Genomic DNA, 18,408 nt, shown 5'->3' on the forward strand with positions numbered 1-18,408 from the left:
TCGAGGGATGCGAGGCAAAGTATTCAGCACCCAAACGTTTTTTCGTTTCTATGCGTGATTTTGCATCTAACAACAAAAATCGAATCAACAGCCGAATATTTTTTCTTCTTCTTTCATGTTTATAAACTACGTGGACTCGCTCGCTTCCACACGAGATCAAAACCAAATTTTGAGACAAGTTCAACTGAAATTTTGACATCAGTCTTTTACGCGTATGTGCCACGCGAAAACAAATGTATATTGCGTTAGTAGCGCAATTGGACGATGGGGACTTATTAGACCGCCCTCGTATGTATGAATGTATTTATGTGTGTGCATTCCTCTCCGCCTGTAAATCGTAAATTCCTGATGACCATCATAAATTGTTCGAGTTGATTTTAATGTACCTCGAGTGTGTATCAAACATGCATAATGTCTATGGGACGAACAGTCCGCAAGTCACCCTCACTGACACCCGCAGCCTCCCATTCTACAGCGCGTTATAGCCGCGCGGCAACAGCTGTAAACGCCGCAAGGCTCAAACACACACACACAAACAACGTAGCTAACCTCTACTACAACAACAACACTGTGAAAAACGTCAGCCAAAGCGACGCACCGTCATCAGCGCGCACTCAATCCTCGAGAATGTCAAGCGCGGCACGCAGACAACGCGGCAGAAGTCAATGAAAATGGCCATTAAGAATTATGAATTAAAATATAGATGCCCATAGCTGTTAGTGTGTGTGTGTGTCCCTAGCATTGTTACAACACACACTGTGTCCTTTAGTTCACTCTTCCCCCTCAGCAAACACTTTAGGTCCGCTTTGTAGCCTAAGGCACTTTACCTTCACTAAATCAAAAATCGTTTAAATGCCTCGACTTCGGTGCCGCATTCATAAAATCAAATCGAATAAAATTTTCAAATAAAAATGAAAACAGCGCTTTTGTTTAATTTTGTTTACTTACTTGATCATTGAGGGTCAAGCGTATACATTTTCCTCACCTACATGCCTCGCTTGTGTATGTGTGTGCGTTTGGTAGTTTGCCGCAGGGGGCGCATCCTCGACGCGCTAATTTAATGTATTGGAAATGTTGGAGGCGGGGGTATGTCACATAAAAACTTAATATTTATTTATTTCATAAGTGCAGCGACACCTTTCCAAACACATACAAACACAAAAGAAATATGGTGTAAATAAAATGCTGTAAGTACTCATGACTTGTGACTGAGACTGCTGACTGGTGATCTTCACCAAATCTGGGTTTTGGTATGTAAATTAGTTCTAGAGTTATGTATGTACACCGGACTAGACAAACGATTCCATGGTGAGATTTAATGTAGACTTGGATTTTGTATTGAATTTATTTATATTTGAATACATACAAACAATCCGTATACTTAAATATCATTTGATCAAATATGATTCGGACTGACAAAAAACTTAATTTTGACTGTTTTTATGCAAATCTATATTATCGTCATCAAAACAGGCTACTGTGCCAATACAAGAGTACTTAAACGTTGGTACCAATTTACCATTACCACTTGAGGCCACTGACTCTGAATTTTGGTAGTAAGTCTTAATAATTTCGACTCGTTGTTGGATCATATATCTTTCCATGATGAAATGGCGAAACTTTCCGAAGAGAAATCTCAAAAGAGTGGGAAAATATATGTTGTTGTTTTCTGTACCTGTCGGTCTACTTTTGTAGTGGCCTATTGAAATACCTCATACACCCGTTCGCATAAAGTTTGATTTTGAATAAAAAAAAAGTTTGCATTTTTTTGATTCGGTGAAGTAAACGTGCCAGCTCGAACCAAATTTGATCAGATGGTATTCTCGAATAAGCCTTAACCTTCTACTTCTTCTTCTCAAAGTTCTTCTTCTCTGCTCATAGGATTGGATTTTGAGTAGGTGTTTGCTACTAATAAATATTAATTGCTTATCATTAAGAGCCAGCTTATTGCTAGATACTTGTTTATGAATTCTTTAAGTCTTTGAGTGATGGAGTTTGAGGTCAGCCTTGGTACATACAACAGCGTCAAATTGATGAGTCGAATAAGCTAAGTTTTATGCTTCTGGAGACATGTGAGCTGACCCACATCGATTGTAACCGTGAAAACATCGCTTTTGTCAGGCCCATCTTACAGTTGGAATCTATTTATAGTGTTCCCGAGGTAGTAGAAGCTGTCGACAAACTCCATCTCATGGTTTTCAATCTGTAGTTGGCTTGTGTCAGATGGCCTAGATTTCCATATTAGCTTACATAAAATTTCAGCGTCGTCGTCTGTCGCTTTGTTGTATAGACCTAACGGCGATTCAACTTTTCCCATTCTGTGGAGGTAGTTATCGAAGTATCCGTGACCGAATAACTGCTAGGTTGTGTAAAAATGGACTTCTCGAAAATTCGTCCTATGTTGGCCATTAGTCTGCTAAGTTGGGAAGTGATTTTCGCTGCCTTTCTTGCGGCGTGCTGGATTTGTATCCAGAAGGTTTGTCTTACACCTAGAAAGTTTACTGCTTTTTGTGTCCTGGATATTCTTAGGTAGTCGTTTGTGTACTTATTTCGAGGGGTATTGTTTTTTCCGGAGTGAGCTGGGGGTTGCGTGAGTCTAGCCATTCTTGCGACCATATCATAACCTGATCTTTATTCGCGCTTAATTACTGCTGCAATGTCGTTCGTGTAGCCAATTAAGTATGATTCGTCTGGCATTTCGAGTTTTATTATAGCGTCGTAGTTGATGTTCCACAAGCCTTGGCCTAGACAGTTTTCTGTTACTAAAGTTGCTCCCCACCACAGCTCTAAGGTAGTAGGGAATTTTAAATCTATTTTCGAGATCGTCGATCATATCCACCCATCTAGCGTTGTTGAAGACGTTTAGGAGATCAAAAGTCGGCAGCAACACTATTCGTTTGTATTTACATATGTCATCTATGCTGTCCTTCAATAACGATTTTTGTAGCTGCTGGAGTTGATCTGCCGGTTTAAAACCGTGTGCAAAGTCCTCCAGCTTCGTTGATAGCCGCTTTGAGTCTGGGTTTAAGTGGCCTTTCATTGAGCATAATGGATGCATAATGGACTGTATGCTGATGGCAAATTGGGATCTCATTTCCCCTTACTGATTAGCACCAGCCTTGGCTTTTCTCAGGATTTCTGCTGGTTTATTCTATAAAAATTATCATAGATATTCATATATAATTCGGTATATTACTGTCAAATAGTTCTTGTATAAGCTCGAGAGGTATTCATTATGATCTGATCGAGGGGTCCCAACTAAATCTCACCGCATATTGTTGTAGTTTTTGCTTTTATTTGGTAAGAAATATGAAAATGTTCTACAAATCTACCGCAAAACTACAGCTGTGAAAGAATATTAACGGATTAAGCCTACTACTTAAGTATTTTTCAAAAAAAAGAAGAGGCCAAATTGTCATCTAAGTAAATCACCGAGTTTATGGGGAAAACCCATAAGCATTTCTTACTAATGCTAAATTATCCTTAAAACTCGAAAAACTCAACTACTAGTACTTAGTAGTAATACAGATTTATGTTCGTGGCATGCAACAAACACCTGCCACAAAAGCCAAAACGCCTTACCTACGCAAACTACAACAAATGCAAACATTGGACCAACTAATTTTCGTGTAAAAGCGAAACCTCAGCACTTGACAGGCACGAGGCAGGCAACGCTGAGAGCTAGAAGAGCCCGAAGACACTCTGGCCCCTTGAGCCAACAACGCTCTACAGCGTTTTGTCTAGCGTTGGTGACTCAAGTAGTTCGAGCATATTTCTATTTGTATTTGCATTTCACGCTACAATTTTGATGAAGGCAAATGACGGCACCTACCGCAACAACAACAGCAACAACAATATAAGAACCAACTGTATTTTGTAGATAACAAACAAATGTTTTTTTCGGCTGCTATTTTCAAAACAAATATGAAAAAAACGTTGCCACCGCGTGCGGTTTCAAAACAAATAACAACAACAACAAAAGAAAAAGGTGACTGTTTTTTTAATACAACAATAGCTGCAAAAACAGGCCATTAGTTGAGGTAGGACGAAGTGAAGAAAGCAAATACATATGTATGTAAACAAACAGGTGAGTATTTTAAGGTAAACACACACACATACACACACATCTAACTGTCAAAATTGCTACCTGTCTTGGCTACAGATGTATTTTCATGCATATACCAGCCTTCTTGTGGCCTTAGACTTTAAGACTTTCTTACTTTGCTTACTTAAAAGTATTTTTGTATGTGTGTGCCTTGATGTGTACCTTTGTGTGTGTGGATTTGCATGCCTTTATGTCTGCCACATTATCCTTGGTTGGCATTATCCATATTACCGTTGTTATCATCTACGCCTATTCTAAGCCAAACCACCGACACTTGTTTGTGCGTGAAAATTTTATTTGTTCAAGAGGGCAGCGGCGGTTACTAAATAAATAGTAAGAGATGTACAAACACACTTGTACTTATTTATTTATTTATGTACGTTTGTAGCTATCTTCAGAAAATGTGGCATCCCATTCCAGCACATCCGGCAATTTTTACTCTGCCTTAACTTTAATTCGATACGGAATTTCAAAAACATTGGTGGCTTAAATCATAAAAAGCAAAACTAAAAATGCGACAGGTGGCAACGTTATTGAAGAAAAATTTCCAATTCATTCACAAATACAATCCTGAAAGGTTTATATTACCTTTTGTAAAATTTTTCGCAGTTTTAATTTTTTTGATAGGTGGCAACTTTGTTTCAAAAAAAATTCAAAGTCATTCCCGAACGCATTCCTAAAATCTTCCTTTTGTTTCGGATATATTTTAACTATTTTAAATTTTTTCGTTAGGTGGCAACTCTATTTTATCCAAATGTTTTAAAACTTCTAAGTTCCTAAAGCTCATTTAGGCTTTAACTACCTTTAGTAACATTTTTCGTATTTTTAATTTTTTCGATAAGTGGCAACTTCGTTCCTTTAAATTTTCAAAGTCTTTTTCGAAAAATATCTCATATTTTTCCTAAACGGCTTATGCACCGACTATATTTTTAGTATTTTTTCAAAATTTTGTGTTCTTCCATTATTTATTAGCTGCTATTGTGGGACAATTTAAGATTTGTTCTTAAGAGATTTATCAGAGCAAGTATTTTAACAGTTCCACCATTCCGCTGACCTTACCTCAAACTGTTCATTGCTGCTATAACAAATGTACAAGTATTTGGAAATTTAATTGGAGTAGTGTGGTTCCTTTGGTGAATCCATTCCTAAATTTTATATTAAGTTTATGGAAATCTGCTATATTTTTTGAATATGTTGACTGTTTTCTTCAGTTAAGGAATAATCCATTTGTGATTCTCGAAAACTCGGTGTTGATATTTTCAGTCAAGTAATAATCAAAGGAATAAAATTTTTAATAATAATTTCGACTTTTTAGACCACCCTATATCGTAATTTTGTTTTACAAAACCGATTTCCTTTAGGAAGAGCGACATTTTGTCAAAAGAAAAAAATTTTACTAATTCTTCGACTAGTTCCAAATTAGAGGCAATTCAAGAAAAATAATCGATACTATTAAGTGCTGTGTGGCACTCAGCCCCATCTTGTTGAAACTAGATGTTTGAGGGATTGTAATTTTTGCTCATGAATCATTTTTGGATTTGGACAGTTTTGTTTATTCCTACACTATTCAGATGCAAGTGAGCCTTAGCGGAGAAGATGATTTTCTTAAAAAGAAAATCGTTATCGTTTTCAAGTTTTTCCAAGACAGAACCAGCAAACTTACGACGTTTACGATGGTTCAATGGTCTCAGTTCTTGAGTGAGAACAATTTTAAACGGATCTAAGCGCAAATCATTTCTCAATATTTGCCAGGTTGTGTTTTGAGACAGTCCCAATTCTTGAGAACGGGTTGGAATCGACGAAGTGCGGTCTTTAGCAACACTTCGCGGAACGGCAGCAATATTTTCATTACTTCGAGCGTTTCTTTGTCCTGTTGGCATTTTAACATTATGTAAAGAAAATGTATGCTCGAAATGTGCAACAATTCGACGAATAGCGAGCACAGGAGGGAGGTTATTACGACCATAAATTGGCAAAGGCGCACGAAAAGTTGCAATTGATGAACGATTATTTTGATAATAAAATTGAATATTTTGTAAGTGTTGTTCTTGATATGCTATATGATATTTCCATACTGAATACAATGAAAAAAAAATTGCAGATCATGACATATTAAAATGGCCGAAAGGATACTTAGAAATCATATCATCGCTATTGGAAAACCCGAACATAAAAGTTTTACTCCAGTGAATTATGTACATATGTATATACATATGTATAAAAGTCTACAAACAAATGTCTTTCATTTAATAATATATGTATAAGGTAGCTGAATTTTGCATCTTCAACGATTTTAATTTCTTCTTTTTATACCCTGAACAGGGTATATTAAGTTTGTCACGAAGTTTGTAACACCCAGAAGGAATCGTCGGAGAGCCTATAAAGTATATATATAAATGATCAGTATGTCGAGCTGAGTCGATTTAGCCATGTCCGTCTAGACGTCTGTATATATACGAACTAGTCCCTCAGTTTTTAAGGTATGGTTTTGAAATTTTGCAAACGTCATTTTCTCTTCAAGAAGCTGCTCATTTGTCGGAACGGAACCGATATCGAACCACTATAACATATAGCTGCCATACAAAATGAACGATCGGAATCAAATGCGTGTATGGAAAACTTTCACATTTGACAAGATATATTAACCAAATTTGGTATATATTATTTCCTAAAGCACCGGAGTTATACGACTGCAACAACATCTATTGACAAAATACGAAACGACTTTTTCGACTACAAAATATTTTCAAAAAAAATATTCAATCTGAGAAAGTACTAGAAGTATTTTTGCTGAAGTATTTTTTACTATTTGGGTTTGAATCAGTATTTTTTATATGTATGTACATTTTTTTAAAGTTTCGAACTAAAATTTTTTGGTTTCTAAGAGTTTAAGATCACGGATACTCTGTTAGTAAGAGTGTTTTAAAAAATGTTTCCAAGTAGTTGAATTGCAGATATTTAAAAGTTTACGTTTTTAAAATACCGCCAAAATATATTACTACCAATTTTTTTTAGAAAAAAAAACAACAACAAATGCTTAAAAGTTCTGTGCATTGATTGTCATAAAATGCTGTTTAAGGTCACGGCAAATTTATTGCCGGTCCACCCAGTCAACCAATTGCACACTGACAGCCTGATTAATTACAAATCTTTTGTATTTTTTCCGTATTTATTGAATTTTGCTTTTGTTTTGGTATTTGAAAAACATTTATTACCGAAACACCCCTGCAAAAGGTTGAGCTACCGAACAGAAGTTGTTGAGGATTGCAATAAGAATGGATGTGTGTGTGTGAGTTTAGATGGAAGTGTAGAGAAGAATGCGAGTAAATGTTAACAGATACACACACATACATGCATATACATATGCACCTTTGCATATACAGACACATATACATTTATACTTATCCTCCTACATACCCTACATTTTCTATATACCCACTTTACCCTACAGACACCTTCGATTAACTCACGCATGCAATTTTGCTCAGCTACAAATAAATGTCTCTATGAGTGTATAAACATACATATGTACATTTGTTTGTATGTGTGCGAGCGTGTGTATGCTTTTATATTCTCGCATCCTTAATGGCAATTTTCGATTACGACACGCTAAAAGGCCACCTTCGACCACTTAACGTTTTTATGCCATATTGTTGTTGTATTTTTAGTTGTTGTTATTGTTTTCGCTACAAATGGCGAACTTCAAACTTCACAACTCAACTTCAGCGGTTCAGCGCACAAACAAGCAACAACAAACTCATGTATTTATGACTAAGTACAGATGAGCGGACTAAATGTTGTTGTTTTTGTTGTTGTAGTGCATGTATGGGAACAATGCGGGTAGAGATTCTTGGAAGCTGAAACTCAAACACCGGAAAACACTACTCCAAAAGTAGGCGAACAAATATATACTATATACATACATGTATACCTGATTTTATTTACACATACACACATACATATATTTAATATATAGTACATACAAATATATGTACATTTATGTATATTATGATATATATATACATATATATACATATGTATAAGTCGCAGTGAGGTTCAAGGATGTCAAATCTGCTCGTTGAGATTTTCACATACTCACTTACCTATACACACACATACATAAGGATATGTATATTTATTTCTGGTATATATGTATATGTGCATAATGTCCTTTAGCCATAACGGCAAGGTGGTCGAGCAAGCAAAATTTTTTCTTGCCACACAAACAAAACTACCTGCCTGCAAATCGCTTGTTGTTGTTTTTGTCATTTTTTTTTCAACCGAGCCACCAGCACTAACAAATAGCCTACAACAACAATGCCAGCCACAAGCGAAAATATGTGAACAGAAAAGTTTAGCAAAAAATTTTTTAAGGTGCCAACCAAAAAACGGGGGAAAAAAACAACAACAAATAAGATTTATTATCCTTGCAGTTTTCGCTCTCGCTTAGCCATGGCGTAGGGTTTCCCATGAGATAGAGCAGCAATACAAACACACACACACTCATAAATATATGTATGCGGTGGCAAAGTGATAAAGATAACAACAACAACAACAACAACAAGCATGCAAACCACACGTGCACGGTAGCCAGCGCTTGGCAGCCTTTGCTGTTAGAACGCGAGTGCTTGGCCTTAGCCTTCTAAATGCTATTTTTCACCAAAACAAAAAAAACAACAACAATTCATGATAACAACAACTAATGATAAAAACAAGGAAAATACTGTAGCGTTGTGCTCTGATACACCTTCGCTATTCCAAACAAAAAACAAAAACAATTTTTTTCTTGCTCTGACTCTTCAACATCCTGCATTTGTGTGTTTTTGTTTTTGTTGCTGCTGCAAAATGGCGACACATCATCATGCACGTGGTGCTCAACGCATTCCCACACTTTTTCCTTTACAACAGCAGTGAATTTGCAGTTTTTTTGCTGCTACTGTTCGGCATCTAATCCTTCACAAACGAAACGAAAAAAAACACAGCAACAACAATCAAATGTTTATGAATTTTTGTGCGCTTGCTGGCAGTGCATCCATTTGGCGGCACGTAACCCTATAAACACTTCTCTAATATATTATACACAGGTATGCATATACAAAAACAACTTCATATACATACATATACACAGATACAATTTCATATACACACTACACACATGCTTAGCTACAAATTAACGCACCTGTGTGCAGATTTTGAGTATATACTCGATTGCAGGCAAATGTAGTCCAACTCTGATGACGGTAGCTGGTAATATGCACCAAATATGCACGAAATATTTTTCTATGTAGGTTTACAATTATGTGCACAATATTAGCAGCACACTTATCAAAGTGATTTTCGAAGGTTCAGTGCCTTTTCGTATAGCATAAAAGGGTATAAAAAGATCTTTGTCTTGATTTTCGTCGGTCAGTTTGTATGACAGCTATATGCTATAGTAAACCGATCTAACCAATTTGTTCGAGAATTATAGTACCACCTTAAATAATAATATATGCCACATTTCAAGTAGATATCTCATGAAATTAAGAAGTTCTTCGTACAAGAACTTGAATTTTAGGGGTCAGTTTGTAAGACAGCTATATGACATAGTGATGCGATATCAACAGTTCCAACAAATGAACAGCTACTAGAAAAGAAAATTACGTGTGCAAAATTTCAGAACGGTATCTAAAAAACTAAGAAACTAACTATATACAGACGGACGTGGCTGAATCGACTCAGCTCGTGACGTTGGTTATTTAAATAAGGTATATACTTTATATGCTCTACTCTTATTCTATATGCTTTAACTTGTCTTCGTGTGGTCTATCATTAGATAGCTAAGTTTGCTGAGATCTTGGCCAAAGCTGCACAACTTCTAGCTCTTGCGCCAACGCAATTTCCTTTGGAGCAAGCTGGATCGTAAAGAATCTAGTGAGCTCTTCGCTCTCAGTAAAGAATTTTAGCTGTCATTACCTTGTTGGCGAACCCGCGACAGGTTTCAGAATCTTATCGGATGTCAATTGTAGAAGGTATTAGGAAGCAGACGAGGTAGAAACATATTAACACTTCGTTCTTGGCTATCGCGCTTTGATGAGATTAAGGCTTAAATACTTGGGAGCTCACACTTTCAGACATCCCGCTGAGCTGGTGGGAAGTGAAATGAAATTACCTCAAGGTGCTTTGTCTACTTATGTGTTCTGATTGAAGGAGTTCTATTTTATGGCTTCACAAAGGTCTGCAAGTTTTAAGTTTCAAAAGTCTACTTCTCCTCAGACAGTTCAGACAACAGTTTACAATATTTATTCCCCTGGCTTTATTTATTTTATATCCTCAAACCAAGAGATTATTGACGATATAAAAGTGTTTCGACCACATTATATACTCCAGAGTTTTCTCTACACATTTCCAATTAGTCACATGACTTTCCACTAGGGTCTTTGTCTAGAATACATCGTCACAGTTTGTAATTATTGTCGCTGCTTTAAGAGTTCTATTGTGTTTCTGGAGTACTCAGAGAGAGAGGGTAGAGGGTATTTCAAAAAGCTAAGTTAACCAACAAACGTCTGTCTATCCCCAGGGTTGCGCGGTGATCTTAGGACCCGCCACGTAAAAAAACCTACCAATGAAAAGGAAACAATAGCCTCGGGTAAGTGACGCCCCTTTTGATGACGATCTCTGCAAACGTGTTAAGGATTATGATTTGAGGTGCCTCTGCTCAGCTGGTTGATATCCTCGTTAGAGTAAAGACCGTCCAAGGAATAAAATGGACGGCTGAAGGACTGAGGCGAGGTTACTACAGTGATCATATAAAGGAGTGCAAATTAGGTGTGGTATTCGTGATGGGAGAGAGACTCCGTCGCCGAGTTGTCACATCAAAGCGAAGTTCTTCAACACATCGCTGATTTGCGACCAACGATGCCTCCTCTGAGCGTTTGAAGCGCACCTATGAGAGCTGCTCCCGCCACTATGTCAAAATCGTGCTTGGCGTCCTTAACGCCAGGGTGGACAAAGAAGGTATCTTTGACACAACGGTCGGTAATCTCAGCCTTCATGATCCTTCAACATCCCCAAATGGGTTGAGGCTGATCGACTTCGCCGGGGCCCGAAATATAGAGTTATCTGTAGTACTAGATTTCAGCAAAATAAAATTCATTAAGCTACCTGGCTGTCTCCGGATCGAAAAGCCACCAACCAGATCGATCATGTTGTGATAGACGAAAGGCACGTCTCCAGATTTAGGTTAGAAAGGTTCCCATATGTCGATAAGTATTAAAAAAATTGAAACGAGATGCTAAAAACTGTACAGTGAAGTGTATGACAATTGGGATGGTTTCAGGTTCGAGTTTGGGTGAGATATTGAACATATTTCCTTATTCGGGGAGTCTTGTTTCCTATGAAAGTTATACTGCTGGCCTAATACTCTTTTTACAGAAATCTTGCAGAAATATAACATTTTCCTCACATATACTAAAAAAAGTCGTTGCCTTTATTTTCCTCGCCACTGTACCAAAGCAATATTTTGGGTGTTCCTGTGTTGATTTATAGTTACAGTTTGCACTTATCGTAGTTGTTTGCATTCTTCATACACCGTTGTTGTAGTTGTTGTTGTTCCATGTACTGCTGAAGTGTCATCAGTTTGCCAGTTGGTACTTTTTTCCGATTATTTATATCACTTGATACTTGTTGTTGTTGTTTTTTCATGTTACCAACCAGCTTCTAGCTGTTTCAGTTTCAGTTACCGCATCATCCCACTCATCTCCTCCACCATTTTCACCGGTGCAAAAGCACTCAGCGTTGCAGTTGAGGTTCACTATCCGCATATTTCTGAGTACTTTTGGTATTGCAACAACAAAAAATAAACAAAAAATGCACAACAAATGGAAAAATGCTGGATATCAACTTGCTCTGCGTGGTAATCCGTCAGGTGTGACCTACACAGAGTTTTGAGGTTATGATTTATTCTGCCAAAAACGACTAACATACAGTGGAGTAGAAAAGTTAACAGACGAAACATACTGAATCAAAACAGAGATACCTAAATTCAGACAGGTAGGTGAGGTGGATGTCTGACGACACACCTAGGTATTTAGGAGACTCATTGTGAAACAACTGGAACTTAAATTCCCTAAATTACTTCAGGTAACTTGCAAAAAACTTCACTTTGAATATTTCTGTCCCCAACTCTATCACCAGGTGCCAGGTACCTCTATCATTGTTGCGATTTTCATAGCATGTACAACTCGATAACTTCGAATTGATGGTAAAGTTGGACCTCAAATCCGATATGAATGCTGTTGAGGCAATGGGAGTATATATTTATACCCTCAACAGGGGTATATTAAGTTTGTCACGACGTCCGTCCGTCCGTCTGTATATATAGGAACAGCCCCTCAGTTTTTAAAATATCCTTTCGAAATTTTGCAAACGTCATTTTTTCTTCAACAAGCTACTCATTTGTCGGAACTGCCGATATCGGACCACTATAACATATAGCTGCCATATAAACTGAACGATCGGAATCAAGTTCCTGTATGGAAAACTTTCACATTTGACAATGTATCTTCACGAAATTTGGTACAGATTATTTTCTAAGGCAACAATGTAATCTCCGAAGAAATTGTTCAGATCGGTTAACCCTCTAGTGCATATGCCTGCCTACAGACGGGGTGTTTTCAAAATCAGATATAAAATATTTCTTTTAATATTAAAATTCGGATTTTTTCAAAGAACAGCTTAAAGTTCAACTTACGTAATGGTTTTCAGATTAGCAATACTACTTCTAGTTTTGACGTACTGTCAGGTTGAAGTGACAGAGGTAGCACTTTCCCGCCAATTTAATTAAATTTTTTGCAATCCAGCACAATTTTCTGAACAACAAGAAATATAAATTCTTGTGTCGTTTCAGGATTGAAAAAAATACTTACGGGTGTGGAATTTTGTGCTCTTTATGATAGTGTTCGATTTATAATAAAAAAACTAATAGCAGGTGAGTAAATTCGAAAATATTGAACTCCGCCTTGAGGCGGACTCATGCATTGCGCTGCCTACCTTTTTCCAGTAAAATGAAATATTTGTGATACAATTGAAAATTTTTCTTATTTTATTATTGAATAATAATCAGATATGTCGCGTTATTCTAAGACCCATATGACGGATGAAGAAATTCGACAATATTTCGAAGAGTCGCAATTGGTAACTGATACTTCCGACAATGAATGCGATTTTGATAGTGACGATTCTGATATGGATCCAACCTACTCACTACCGGAAAATGATACGATCATTGATGCAATGCTAAACTCCTCAGAAATGATGCGAAACGCAATCGAATGCAGTTTGAATGTGACAGACTTTGAAGAAAATGCTGAAATAATTGAGCTGCCACCGATTCCTCCATTGCCTGTTTGTGACGTTACTTCTAGTGTATTCTTACCGTCGACAGTGACACGTTCTGTGCACAAAGCATTAGAATCGCAAGAAAAAATCGGAGTCCTACCAGCTGCAAGTGATTTGAGAAACGATATGAGTGCGATAAGATCGATTCTTTGGAAGAAGAAAAAACTTCAGCTGAGTGTTGCAGATTTGGCTTTTCAAGGCCAGGACATGCCGGATTTTTTAAAATGTTTAAAAACACCTTACGACTGCTTTGCATATTTTGTGACCGAAGACTTTCTGAAGGTAATTTCTAATATATAACAGTTTATTAAATTTTTAATAAAAATTTTGCAGGCAATAGCCTTACAGATGAACTTGTATGCCAAGCAAAAGATATATCTTCAAAGTTTTGTATCGATCACCAAGAGCTGCGTAAGTTTTTGGGAATATTGTTGTTTGCGATCTGTTTATCGCTTTCTAACAGTCGCTCATATTGGGGACAATACGGATTAGATCCACGATACGTTTATCCATGACATGCAATCGATTTGAAGAAATTAGAAACCACTTGCATTTCAATAATGATGCGTCTCGTATAGAAAAAGTCAACCTGGTTATGACCTCTTGTATAAAATAAGGCCGCTAGTAAAACATTTTCAACCAACGTTTTTCTTCAGTTCCAATGCGGCAGAGACTTTTGCGTTGATGAGCAAATGTGTGCCACGAAAATGAGTGGAAACCCAGTGAGGGCAATATATGCCAGCAAAACCTCACAAATGGGGAGCAGAAACTATTCGTGATTTGCGATTCCTTTGGATATTCGTATTCCTTTGAAGTTTATTGTGGCGCCGGCGATAAAACAAAATTTTGCCAAATTGTCAGATCTTGGTGCTGCATCCAATGTTGTAGTTAGGTTGTCTGGAATCATACCAAACAATGCCAATCATATTATTTACTTTGACAGCTTTTATACCTCATTGGGATTGCTATTATATATGAGAAGTCGCCCAATTCACAGTTTAGGGTACAGTGCGCGGAAATCAGTACCAAATATAAAACTTTCCACAGACGCAGAGCTGCAATCAAAAAAGTAGCACGTGGGTATAATGAAAGAATACGTGGGAAGTGTTTTGGGAGTAGACATAAGCAGCGTTTTGTGGTACGACACAAGAGCAGTTCGTCTGTTATCCACCTACGTAGGAACAGATGCAGTTGTACATAATGTGAAGTTCATATTCCTTAAAGGCAAATCGTTGCGGATCGAAGAAAATTGGAAACAAAATGTTGAGGTGGATTGTCAGCTATTGTGAAAGAATACAACCAGCATATGGGTGGTGTGGATTTAGTTGACGGATTGATTGGTCGATACCACATAAAAATGAAAACCAGAAAATGGACAAATAAATTATTTTACCACATGCTGGACGTGAGTATGGTGAATGCATATTGTCTTTATAACCGACTAAATAAGGACGTCCTAAAGTGTAAACTTCCTGACTTCAGATCAGAAGTGGCAGAAACACTTTGTTTGATTGGTTCGACAAAACCTGTAAAACGTGGTCGTCCATCGTCTTTAACACCTCCACCAAAAGCTAAAAAGACGTATCACCTATCAGAAAATATAAGATACGATCAAATAGGACACTGGTGTAAGTTTTTGGACCGCTCAGGCAAAAAAATGTGCAAATTTCGTGGATGCAAATCAGAAACTCAGGCATTTTGCATTAAATGTAAAATTAATTTATGCAATTCAACGGCAAAAGATTGTTTTTTCAAATATCACAATAAAGAAGAAATGAAAACATAAATTTATATGAACAATAAGGGTTAATGCATAGGTCCGCCTTGAGGCGGGATTTTTATTTTACCTGTAAAAGGTACACAAATTGACAAATCGAAAAACTAACATCAGATTCGTCTTCACAGACCTGAATATAGTCTAATATAAAAATCACAGTCGAAACAAAAATTCATGCATTAGAGGGTTAACTATAGCATATAGCTTCCATACAAACTGAACACATAGTTACTAAAAGAAATGCACCTGTGAAGGGTATATTATCTTCGGTGCAGCCGAAGTTAACTTTTTTTCTTGTTTCTATTGAGTTTGAATGCATTGAATGGAATGTTATACTGCCTGGCTTAGGTCAAGAGAGCTTTGTTAGCTAGGAAGACAAATATAAAGATAATCATAAGTCAGTTAAGTTGGATGATGAATGAAACCAGTTGTCCTGAAGTTCCCTTTTTTTTGTGTGCGGAATCAAATTTCTGTTGCCGAAACATTCAGAATGTTGAAAAAGGCCTTCGCTGATAAATGTTTGTCACGAGCAAGTGTTTTTGATTAGTACAAACTATTCAAAAAGAGAACGCGTTGACTACAAACCATGCCCAGGACGGCCATCAACATCAACACCGCAGTAAAATAAAGGAATTGGTGTTTCAGAATCGAGCATTAATAGTCAGAGATCTCACTTTAGAACGTTAGAATATTGGCAGGTTCAATAAAAACCATTTTGAAACACCATTTGGGCCTAAGCAAAGTTAAAGCACGATTGGTTTCAAAATCACTAAATTTTTTCGAAAAAACAGCGTCGTGTTAACGTCTGTGAAACAATGCTTTCCGACTACGAAGATGTCATAAGATGTTTTATTACTAGCGATGAGTCTTGGATCTTTGCTGACTACCCGGACATAGACGATAAATCGGCCGAATATTGTGACAAAGATGAGTCGAAGCCGTAAAAAACACGTCAAAGCAGTTCAGAGGTCAAGATTATGTTGACAGATTTCTTCGATTATAGAGGTTTGGCGTACTTAGAATTAAACCGATCGTCGACGTTTGCACCACGATAATGCGCCGTCGCATACTGCATTGATTCTACGTTAGATTTTCGCCAAATGTTCAACCAATATCATACCGCTACCACCGTATTCACCCCATTTAGCTCCATCTCGCTTCCTAGTGTTCTTTAAGTTCTAGTCTTGAATCCAATATTACACCAATGTGTTTTAGCTATGGCTGTAAAGTTACGTCACATTTTCCTCTAGTGATCGATATTTTCTCTACAAATTTCCTGAAGCTTATGAGCAACATTTGGAACCCGTTTGAACCTCGGATCTAAGGTTTAATAATCATTTAATAACAAAGTATTATTTTATTGATTATTAAGTCTTAAATCGGAAGAAAATCATAGTCGAACTTTTTACAAAGAATATTTGAAGCACTGAATCACAAGCTGGTTTGGTAGAGTCAGCAAATCTGATGGACTTAATTTTGTTCACCGCAGAAAAGTCAAGACACCGGCGAATATTTTTTGTACCAACTGTACAAATGACACACTCTCAGAACGCATGCAAAGGACGAAAACTAACAACTTGCCAATTATACAGAAGCAGAAATACATACATACATACACACGGACTCGGTTTTGAATTTGAATTTGAATTTCGTCGGATTTTTTCGCAAACTTCGCCACACACTCTCGCACAAGTACTACCACTCACAACAACATTGCCTTGTGGTTGCTAGTAATGATGAGTATGATGACAATGATGAAGCCAACCGCACGCCACACATACTTACAAATCTTCATACGTTCCAAGAGGCGCTGATATCTTTGCATTTGTGAACCATTTGAATATTATTTTTTCTGTGTTGCGTGCGCTCACTTTTCCTACTCTCCGCTCCGTTTTTTGTGGCAATTGTGCTTGGAGTTTGCGACGATTTTTGTTGTTTGCACGCCTCTTTGGCTTCAAAATGTTTGCATGAGTATTGTTATCCTTGCATTTAGCTGCAAAGGACCTACGACATAGCGGATATTTGCCGGTTTTGTTGTTGTTTTCGGTGTTTTTGTTTTTTTTGCAGTGGCTACGCGACTTTAGCTTGACTCAAATTATGCGTTTAACTGTCATACAATGACAGTTGCCATTGTGGTTGCAACAACAGTTGTTGTATGGCGCATTTTAAAGGACTTGTGGTCAAAAGTAGTAGTGCCACAATATTTGAGGAGTGCTGCTAGACTTTTTGTTTTTTGTTATTGTTGTTTTTTCTTTTTTCAAATGGTTTATTTGGTGGTTTATTTGGTGAATTTGTTATATGCTGCAAGTGTGCTTTGAAATTTTAAACTGCAATTAGCTAACAAGCAAACGAAGTTGCGCTTCAGAGAGTTGAGAGGATGATGGAAAGGAGAGTAGAGGACTTTTGAGTAGGAAAAAGCGTTAATAAGAGAATTGAAAATATTTAGTGTGGATACGTAGCTTATTGAGAAAAATATTGCACTTCAGTAGCTCACTCTAAGTTATGAAAATATTTAAAATCAGCTAATAACCATGCCCAGTTTCTGCATAAATGTATTCTTCAAAATTACTTACAGTGAAATCTCCTATAAAACGCGCTGAAAAAAATTAAATTGAAGTGGAAATATTAATATTTTGGTCCTACGTACATATGTATAAAAAACTATGTTAAAGGCGTGTCACCTGCCACTTTTCAAGCAGTTTAGTATATCAAACAAAGGGTAAATACCCTTTTTATTTTCCCTAAAAATTTTAAAATTTAGTGAAAATAGATTCAAAAAAGTTCAAAATCAGGTGACAACCACGCCCACTCACCTCTCTCTTCTCATTGCTATGTCAAACATGAGTGCGATCTGTCAACCACTTGGCTTACAGTAGCTGCTTAAGTCGGTGCACTTCAGTAATGCGGAATCAATGCGAATGTTAGCAAAGGCTTACGGTGATTCAGTTTATCAAAACACGAGACTACGAGTGGTACAAAGACTTCAAAGATGGTGGAGGGATCGTTGAAAAGATGACTCGTTCTGGGGGACCTTCGACCTCTTTAATTGATATATATTAAAAGTGAAGAATGTTGTGCTTGAAAATTGTCAGTCAAGTGTTAGAGAGATGGCAAGACAGCTAAACATCTCTCGCGAGTCCGTTGGACT

This window comes from Bactrocera tryoni, chromosome 2 (genome assembly GCF_016617805.1).
Source record: "Bactrocera tryoni isolate S06 chromosome 2, CSIRO_BtryS06_freeze2, whole genome shotgun sequence".
Classification (NCBI taxonomy): domain Eukaryota; kingdom Metazoa; phylum Arthropoda; class Insecta; order Diptera; family Tephritidae; genus Bactrocera; species Bactrocera tryoni.